General features: G+C 43.1%; 1 pseudogene; it reads left to right on the top strand.

Annotated features, from left to right (window-relative positions):
- The first annotated feature begins 5,251 nt into the window (after positions 1–5,251).
- On the top strand, positions 5,252–7,885 carry LOC137271881 (acid-sensing ion channel 1-like; annotated as a pseudogene).
- The last annotated feature ends 3,774 nt before the right edge of the window (positions 7,886–11,659 follow it).

Below are 11,659 nucleotides of genomic sequence, written 5' to 3'. Positions count from 1 at the left end.
CTGGAAGGAATTGTCCAGTTGAACATTTTAAATACAGTATCGGTATGCATGTACGTCATTCCCCCTGACATCTTTGACTGGCATTCTAGAAGTCGGGTAGATGAAGCATAGAACTTAGGTAGATGAAGGATAGAACTTAAATAAATGGAGGGTGAGGACATATTTTATAGATGTATTCCGTATAGGCAGTGTAATCTCCTGTATACAAATTGATTATCCAATGATTACAATATTGCAACAAAAGGTGAGACGTATTTCTACGTTGGCAGTGTATGGCAAAACCAAACACACTTACATGGCGATAAAGTCTGGCACATCCGATTTCCGTGGACAAAGACAGTTCTCGAGTGCACAACTTTCAACAACAACAACAACGACAAAAAAGAACAAAACAAAAACAAGTATAATTGGACCAGTTGTGCGGATCGCTCTATTTTATCATTATCATTCCCAACATGGAACAATACCAAATTTTCGAACATAAACAACAGGCACTGTTGAAAAACCACCAACATTCGGATGTTGCTACATAATATGTATCTAAAGTTTACACTTACATTTGAGGACAGTCAAAGGTAACTGAGGCCAGACACGTTGAAAAGAAGATACAAACATTTTTTAGAAGAAACAAATCCTCCGGAACCGTGTTCCCTCGACGTATGCGACACTACCTAGTCTACTGGAGGGTTACAGTAGTAGACACGCATAATACATTGTCATAAAATGAAGTAAGAGTTGAATATCCACATGTATCAGAATCTCGAATGTTGCATTTTGCGTTCCATGTGACCTTTAATGTTTCACATCATTGATACCTACTACATTGATAATGAATGTCAAAGGTACATGTATGTTTCTGCGAAACGCTATAACCTGAAACACAAATTGTAACTTGAACATGACGTCCTGGGGAACAAGAATATGTTTTATGGTGTCTTCCAAAGATTGTTTGAAAAATCTCACCTGCAAGGCAGGTTCTCTGTCGACCTCATGGAAGAGCATTTTGCCTCCAGAAGAGTCCTCCGTCGACTTCTGTCCATGGAACGTCTTCTTGGGAGTTGTCACGGTGGTGTACACAGTCCTAATAGTAAATATAACAAAAGGCTTAATCTCTCAAACCATTGATGCCCAAAGGATATGCATATGCTCATTCGTGAGAAACGCTAAAACCTTAAACACAAGTTGTAATCTGCACATGACGCCATGGTGAACAGGGATACTTTAATGCTGTTTTCAAAAGATTGTTTTCAAAAAGATGCCTGTCTGGTGCTCTGTCGGCTTTGTGGTATTCACGATGCCTCCACAAGAGTCCTTGGTCCACTTCTGCCCATGAAATCTTTTCTTGGCAGTCGTCATGCCTCTGGGGGACTTCAAGGTCCATGCATCAACGGTCCTAAGAGTAAAGGTATGTTTTACATTCTTGGAACGTTCAGTGTTTATTAATGCAAGGTATATGCCTACACGTGAAAAAAGCTCAAACCCGAAACACGCGTTATAACTTTGCAGTACACGTCATGGAAAAGAAGGATGCATTATGTTTTCTTCGAAAGATCGTTTGAATAAAAGCAGTTGCTTCCCTGGACTCCTACTAAAAAGGTTAAAGAATATTTTACATCATTTATTCTTTCCACACAGATTATGACTGCGTGAGTGTTGTTTTACACTGCTCTTAGCATATTCCAGCAATATCACAGCGGGAAACATCAAACACTGGCTTCGAACATCATAAACATATGTGAAATCGAATGAGGGTTGTTTGGAGCGTCGTGAGCGAACGCTTTAACCACTAGGTTATTTGACGATCCCCGCAGATTTAAATGCAAAACAACTATGTCGAGTCGTGAAACAAGATGTTATCTGAATATTAAACTGAAATATTGAAATACTTTACCAGCAGGTGGTCGCTGTCGGGAAGTTCACTACCCCTCAAAGTGACCATACGGGACTTGCTTTGTCTGGGAACCACCTACAGAAGGGCGGAATGGTGGGTAAGCACTAAGTTATGTCATCTCTAGACAGCATCATGCAGGGCATGCATGAAGGGGCCCTATCTACATTACCACCTAAATCTACCAGTCAGCATTGCTAAAGTGCTAACCAGGTTAAGTTCCAGTACAAACAAAATGTTAAAGACTGTGTGTAAATGATAGCAGACGAAGCTGCAACTCAAGAACTACCAAATTTGACAATTACAAACTCGTAACATTTGATAAAACAGCACAACGGAGCTAATCGTGGTTCGGTTGAGAATATCCTGAGAGACTTCGTCAGTTTTCCACATATCCACTAAAGACCATATGGTAGTAACACATGCATCAGACGTCTTAACGGAAAGATCCATTAAACCTATGAATGAATGAATGAATGAATGAATAAGATGGATGGATGAAAGAGAATGTGAGTTACTACCACCACCACCGACACTTCACAAGACCCAACCACGAAACTCATTCACCCACAACGTGAATCCGAGCACCACCACGGCAGATTCTACCACAACAACTAACCACCACAACTACCATTACCACAACTACATAGGGAACCACCACTACCATATCGAACAGAACATCGGACCACTACAAAAGACACCAGCATCACATCCACCAATACATGGCGCACCACCACACGTACCACTAATTAGGACACCACCATAGACACTACTACTTGAGATACCATTACATCCACCACTGCATGGGACACCCAAACCAGCCTAAATGACACAATCACATCCACCACTACATGGAACACCCATACCAAACTAAATGACACACAATCACATCCACCACTACATGGGACACCACAAACACATCCACCACTACATGGTGCGACACCGTTACATGTCAACATGGCACAACACCATCACAGGGACACCACCAGTACATGGGACACCACAACCATATCCACCACTGAATGAGACACCAACATCACCGTCTTGGGACGGCACCACCATAGATGCTACATGGGGCACTCCCATATCACCACCATATGGGACAACACCATCACATCCACCACTACATGGGACAACATTACTATGTTGGACACCACCACCACTAAATAGCACAGCACCGCAACCACTACATGGCACACCGCCTCCACATCTTCCACTACATGCTACAGCGTTACCACTACATGGGACATCACCACAACATATAACACTGCAACCACTACATGTTACACAACCGCAATTGCATGAGAACCACAACCACCACCTTCACATTAATCACTACATGGGACACCACCTTTACCACCACTACAGGGGACACCACAACCACTACCACCAGTACATGAGCACCAGCACCACATCCATGACTAGATGGAGCACAATCCATGACTACATATGAGACTAATCCTACATCCGCCATCGCATGAGACACTGCCAGCTGTACACGGAACACCGCCGCAAATACACGAGAAAACACAACCACAGCCACCACATCCATCACTACATGGGACACTAGCACATCCACCACTGTATGGGACACCACCATATCCACCGTTACATGGCACGACACTACCACCACTACAAGGGACACCACCATCACTTCCACCACTACCTGGGATACCACCACACTCACTAAGTAGACCACAACCCCACTACACTACATGGGGCACCACAACCACATCCACCACTACATGGGACACCACACCCACATCCACCACTACATGGGGCACCACAACCACACCTACCACTACAAAGGACACCACAACCACATCAACCACTACAAAGGACAAGACCAACATATCAAACACTACATAGGACACCACAACCGCCGAAACTACAAGGAACGCCACCACCATATCAACCACAATATAGGGCACCGCAACCCCTACATGGGACATCGCCACAGCTTCATGTGACACCATCACCTCTACACGGCATACCACGAGCAAAGTCACTACTATACCGAACAGCATTACCACCACATGGACAATGCTACAATATCATCAATGGACACCACCACATCCACAACTACATGGAACACAACAACTCCCTGCACATGGGGCACTACGACTACATTCACCTTTACATGGAACAACAACACCACAACATGGGACATTATCCACTTCATGGGACACCACCACCACACCCACCTCTATATGGGATACAACCACCGCTAAATGAGACACCGCCACCACATTCACCACTGTATGGGGCACCAAAACCACATCCTCGACTACATGGGACACCACAACCACACCCACCACTACGTGGTGCAACACATGGCACGTGGTCACAACACCATAACTGGGACACCACATCCACAACCACCACATCCACAACCAACACTACCAGTTCATTGGACACCATAACCATACCCGCCACTGAATAGGATACCAACATTACCTCTTAATGGAACGCCACCATCACATCCACCAATAAATTGGATAACCCCATCACTACATTGAACACCACAACTACATCCGCAATATGGGGCACCACCACCACTACATAGGGCACTGTCACATCCATCACTACATGGTAGACCACAACCACATAGAATCTGCACGGGACACCTCCACAACAGACACTACATGGGACACCACCACCACAGACACTACATTGGACAACACCACTACATCCAACGCGACACGGTGCAATGCCACCACCACAGGGGGCACAACCGCCATCTATACTGTATGGGACACCATCACATTTATCACTAAATGGGACACCACAACCGCATCCACCACTGAAAACGACACTACTACCACATTCACAACTATTCGACAGTATATGGTACAACGTTACCACCACAGGGAACACCACCACAACATACAACCTCGGGGCACATAACAACTACATCGGGGCACCACCGCAACTGCATGAGAACTACAACCATCACCACCGCCACCACATCCATCACTACATGGACACCACCTTTACCACCACTACAAGGGACACCACAGCCATTACCACCACAACAAAGAACACCACAACTACCACCACATAGGACACCGCAATCACAACCACCACTAGATGAGACACCAGCACCACATTCATGACTACATGGAGCACTCCATCACATGGGACACTGCCAGCCCTACATGGGACACTGCCAGCTCTACATGAGAAAACACCACCACATCCATCACTATATGGGACACTACCACATCCATCATTATGTGGGACGACACTACCATCACTTCAAGGGACAGCGCCATCACTTCCAGAATTATAAGGGACACCACCACATCCACTAAGTAACTAAACACACTCACTCACTCTGACAGAGCCTGGTTTCTTATCATAATGTCTCTTATAATGCTTCCAACACAGGCAACGGTGCTGCAAGAGAGTGAGTGAGTTTAGTTTTAGGCCACACTCAGCAATATTCGTGGCGGTGGTCAGTAAATAATGGAGTCTGGATCAGACAGTTCAGCGTTCAACAGCATGAGCATCGGTCTGCACAAATGGGAGCCGATGACATGTATCGACCAAGTTAGCGAGTCTGACCACCCGGCCCCGTGAGTCGCCTCTTATGACAAGCACAGTCGCCTTTTATGGCAAGCATGGGTTGCTGAAGACCTCTTCTACCCCGGGACCTTCACGGGTCTCAAAGGCAAAGAATAACCAACTTGTGTAAGTGGAGGTGGTGGTTGGTTCCGGTTCCACAGGAGACACTTACACTTCTTGAAAACAACCGGTCTTAGCGCTGATTGTCGGCGATAGTTCACATCTACATGTCTTTAGCCTTATAAATAATGCACAGTGAAAAATTGTTTCGTCTGGTAATCGATACTACTTCCTTGCTTTTGTTGACTTTCCTTGCTGAACAATACGTGATTATTATTTCATGTTGACGTATATGTGTTATGCTGGTATAGGCGCCTTCGGAGAGTAACGGAATGCTTTCGTCACGCAACCAAACACACACACAAAAACAAACAAAAAAACATTCTCTTGCATATATATTTGCACAATTTATACGCATGAAATCACACAAGTTTGCACACAATGTCCACACATCATACAGCACCATATCCACCTCATAACCGATGGAGGGGTAATGTATTACAACCCTGACACGTACCCCCAGTGTCATATACCTCTCCTATCTCATGGTCCCTTCCATGGGTTTGATTCAAAATTAACGAATCCACAAATATTAGTTATTTAAAACAAGCTTTCGGTCGGTAACACTTCGGTAAAGCATCGACACTACGAGGTGGATAACTGGATCTGCTGTCAATAATTCACAAATTCAACAAACAGAAGCTCGCATGAGTCGCTAACAGCGGCGCCATTCAAATGGTTTCTTCCTGATTATCTGAATGTGTTAACAAATAGTGACTTTAATTTTCCGCCGATTTTAGCAATGTCCCAGCAATGTCCCAGCAATATCACGGCGGAGGATATCAGAAATGGGTTTAACAAATTGTACCCATGCGTGAGGGAATCGAACCCCGGTTTTCAGCGTGACGAGCGAACGCTTTTGCCACAAGGCTGGCCAAGGCTGCTCTTGGGACAAATAAATTTCCGCAATGCTCCATATCAGCATGGTATAGTTATATTGAGAGGTGCTATTGCATTACTGAATAATAATGCTTGAATAATACTTAAACTTAACACGACCGTTAATCAACAGAAGCATTGGTATATTGGCACATCCGCGTACGATGTTCAATAAATTCATTTAAGAGATGTTTTGCAGAATCGGTGGTAATTGTTGTTTCTGATATCTGTGTTACATCTGCTAAATCAGTAGAGGTAGCTTAGAGGTTAAAGCGTTCGCTCGTCACGCGGAAGACGCGAGTTCGACTTCCCACAGGGGTACATGTGTGTGAAGCCCACTTCTTGTGTCCCCCGCCGTGATATTTCTGGAATATTGCTGAAAGCGGCGTGACACTAAAGTGACACTCAATCACTCAAAGCGTAAACCATGTCTGTAACGAAACCGCTTCACACGAACTGTTTCCTGTTTGTCAAATGGTGCATAAGGAAGTATACTGTTATACCGAACTAAATCATGTGGTTACCTCGAATATGTCATATGCGACGTTAACTCAGTAAACAAAGGGCTCAACCTTAACCTTTTCAATACTTTCCTTAGCCAATGGGAACAGATATGTCGGAAAAGAAATAATCTTGAAGTATTTTCTTTTAAACGGTAATTTTGTCAGGCATTGCAATTCTTGATTAGGACATTTAATTAGAATATTATCATTAACTTTCAAATACAAATGTGTAACTATGATCTTGGTCGCTGACCAGAAATATTGTTTACTCGGCAGCAACGCGCATGGACGAAAAGTTGAAGACCAACTGTAACCTAGATCATTGCAGGCCACAAACCATTTTGAATAGTATTCACTATCATTTGCTTCAACGGACTGATTTGGGTGTTAGCTATCTGTTCAACTACCGCGTTTCTCATCGTCAACCATATCGATGAGCTGGAGACCTATTGCACTTATCCCGCCGTCACCAGGGGTCACAACCAAAATGGCGTCATTCGTGGAGTTTCCCGCCGTCACCATCTGTAACAGGTGCACCTTCAACAAAACCCGTCTTGATGCTTACTCTGGGTTGGAAAACTATTCTTTCAATGCTTCTCAAGAACTGAACAGAAATATTTCATTTTCTGAACCAGCTTCAAATTTGTTTCACAAACCATTGTCTTTAAATTGGTGGAGGGATGTTTCCATGGAGGGAGACGAAATGCTGGTGACATGTTCCTTCGGTGGTAAAGACTTCGACTGCATGACTAGGTTCCGACCTGTTTTCACCACTGAAGGATTGTGCCATACCTTCAACTTCAACAACAGTGAAATTGTCAAAGCATGGGCGGCAGGTGACGATGCTAACCTCATCCTCATTTTCAACATCGACCATGACGTCTACACATACAATGCTAACATGGCTGCGGGAATTAAGGTAAACTAAGTAGGGTTAATTTGTGTTGTTTGTTTGTTGTTTAACGCCGCATGAGGCAATATTCCATCTATATGACAGTGATTCAGTGATCAACATCACGAACGCCGACACACAATAGGGATAAGATGACGTGTCAACCAAGTCAGTGAGCCTGACCACCCGACATTGGCGGTCGTCTCCCATGACACTCATGCATTACTGAAGATCAATTCTAACCCAGATCTTCACGGATTGATTACGATTTAAATGACGCAATGTATGTAAATGGTAATATAATGAGGGTTTGACACAAACTTGTACACACATTTCATTGTTTGGAAATGAGTGCACATGTGTAGATCACCGCGTTATTTCTTGTTTGTTTGTTTGTTTAACACTGCTCAAATGGATATTCCAATCACATGATAGTGGTCTACAGATAACCGAGTCTGAACTAGTCAATCCAGTGATTGATATCACGAGCATGTATCTTAGCATTTGGAATACGACATGCATCGCCCAGTTCCGTGTGTGTTTCCTTTACCTCAGGTGTGTGGATTTTTTTAAAATAAATATTTGTTTTTAAAAAAAGGCAACATTTTACAGATTTTTCGAAATGTTAGTTTGGGGCATTCCGATTGCAATCGTACAAACACGATATTCAAATTATATATGCAATATATACGGCAAGTATTGGTTGCTGATGACCAATTCGAACCCCGATCGTCAAGGTGAAATATATATGTTTTTTTTATATGTGTACATTTTCAGGTGCTGCGTAACAATCCTCGATAACACCCAGACGCCTCCCCCCACCGTCGTGATGGCTTCACCCGGATTCTAATATACGTTGCAAATAGAGGAGGTGGGTGTACCTGGATATACAAGAGTATGTAATAACTGAGTGTCTGTGTTATTTCCGGAATTTCGTCACCATTACAGTATTCCATTTTATTACCACGTGTCTGCTTATTGTGGGAGAAAAGCGCGAAGTAATCGTAGTAACTGACGTTTACCGCTTTGGTGAAACCAAAACGTTTTGGCGCTTACAAATAATGAGACATAATTAAAATGAAGAGGGGTCTGGTTGGTTATTTTGTTGTTTTACGCCGTAGTATTCAAGGTACGTTAATTATCAAGTTTGAATCAGACAATCCAGTGATTAGCATCATGAGCTTCTATCTACACAATTTCATATAGATCTGAAGCACACCACTAAAGTTTGGTCTGGTGCTGATAAACATGACAACATGAAATGATCATTGACTCGATTGATTGTTTATTTCGCTTTTTAACGCCGCACGCCGCAATATTCCACCAAGATTCTCCAAATAATAGCGTCTGGTCCAGGCAATACAACATCATGAGCATCGATCTACGCAATTCTATGTTATCATTTGTATATTATAAACGGTGTATTATCTCGCTATCACTTGATTGGTAATTCGTAAAACTGTCCGCTTCGAAGCAGGATTGCTTGAATAAATGTTAAATGAACATATGAGGATGGACGACGTTCTGCCACATGCGGAACTGAATCGGCTCGACGTTTGATAACGGAATGCCACTTCAAGTGGACAATGGTTTTCTGATGTAATGAGGCTTCAGTAGCTCAGGCACTAGAGTGAGTGAGTTAATGATATTCGGTTTACACCGCTGTGAGTAGTAGTCCATCAATATCACGACGGTAGACACCAGAGATGGGCTTCACACAATGTACCCATGTGGGTAATCGAACCAGGGCCTTCATAATCTTTTACATCTAGGCTTCTTAAGCCCTCCACCGCCGTTAGAGAGTCATGATTGAATTCAAACGACGCCCTTGTCGCTGAAGATGAAGTGCATTTAGATGCCATCATTAGTAGCAGATACTGCTGTACTCTCTGTTAGTGATGTGGATGATTCTGTCGTATGAACCTAGTGTACAGTGAGTGAGTTTAGTTTTCGCCGCTTTTAGCAATATTCCAGCAATATCACAGCGGAGGGCACCAGAAAAAGCGCTCCACACGTTGTACCCATGTGGGGAATCGAACCCGGGTCTTCGGCGTGACGAGCGTACCCTCTAACTACTAGGTTACCCACCACCCCTCATGTACAGATGGCAATGACTGTACACCCATGTCCGTTCATCGTGACCCGTGAAGAATTGGTGCACTTGGTTAGCATTGGTCTTCATTTGTCATAACATGCGACTTTGGTAGATTGGGTGGTCAGGCTCGCTGACGTGGGTAACTCATGTTATCGTATCCTAACTTAGTAGACCGATGCTCATGCCGTTGATCACTGGATTGTCTGGCCCAGACTCGGTTATTTACAGACCGATGTCATATAGCTGGAATATTTCTCAGTGTTGTTAGACAACAGATCAACCAGGAGACACATTTTTTTCCATAATTTGTTTGTTCCTTTTTGTAATTGGTAATGCTTGGGTTTCTATAGCTATCCACAAATTGAACAATATAGCTTCTAATTAAACTTTTGGCAAATCCGTATTTTTGTGGAACATCATGTTGCACTAACTTACAATATTCACTCATAAGAACTTCATGATGTTGATGCTTATGGTCTTTGCTGATCGTATGCCGTTGCACTCCGATTGTTAAGTTGGTTGCAATTATCGGAATGTCTGGTTGAGTTGATATGCAGTTCCGCTTGACATATGTGTGACTTACACCTTCCTCTTGAGACACGTATCACCAACAAAGTACCAGCCACATCCCTCCCCAAAATCGATGTAAGCCATTGTCTGTAACGGCAAATGTTTAACAGTCTGGAACAAATGTTCTGTGGGAATATGTTTGTAACGTGTCTTAACGAATCATGTCTATTTGTTCAAGAAGAGACATGACAGTTCAAGAATTATTCCTCTGCTTTGCTAGACAAGCCACATCAGCCATCAGCCTGTAGACCATGAGACAATTCCTCTTGTGTTGACGATAAGAACCTGCTATTGGCATATTGGCGTGGTGGGCGGAGCTGCCTAAGGGGCCAGGCGAGTGATCCAGCGACCTTGGAGGTGGTCCTGATCGAGGCTACTTGTGACCGGGTGTAACAGAATCTTTCACTGTTGTCGCAACCCTGTACACTTAGATTCCCACGCGTGCGTTGGTATATGGCCAGATGGTAGCCAAATGAATACATGCAAACACATAGTTGCGGGTACAGACACAAGCTTCTTTGGGCATTCATGTATAAGGTATAGACTATAGCACCATATAAATACCACATGTCTGTCTTTTATGAATAAGGATGAAAGTGTTCATTGACAAAGCTTCAATTAACATAACAGTTACATGTAGGGACAACCGTAGTGTTGTTTCATCAGTTAACTTAGTATTAGTGACATATCAAAATAATGCTATTTAGAAAGAGAGTACCTGCCAAAATCATACATCGGTAAACAGACTTTTGGTTTGATCTCAAAACCAAGGACATGTATATTCCTTTTCCAAACTTTGTTCCCAGGCAAAAATATAACGCATGTAGATAGTGCTAGATATTATATTGAATGAACCACCGCATATCTATACTGAACTACAAAAGGAACTTCGCTTTTCAAAACCAAAATTTGATGCAATATTTTGGTCTTACAAAATGGTGTTTTTATCATGATTTTATCGTTCTGTTAACATGTTTTTCAATCCAGATTGTCAGTTATAATTACCAACATCAGTGTGTTGAATGAACAAGTATATCGACCAAATGCAAAAGGTTTTCGTGACAATGCAAATGCTCGTGCATATCGTGACAACCCTGCCAATGAAAGCGAGTCCCAAACTTGCAACTCTGACTTCGAATAGTTTA

Source organism: Haliotis asinina, chromosome 2 (genome assembly GCF_037392515.1).
Source record: "Haliotis asinina isolate JCU_RB_2024 chromosome 2, JCU_Hal_asi_v2, whole genome shotgun sequence".
NCBI lineage: Eukaryota > Metazoa > Mollusca > Gastropoda > Lepetellida > Haliotidae > Haliotis > Haliotis asinina.
This window is presented reverse-complemented; position numbering and strand designations above follow the sequence as displayed.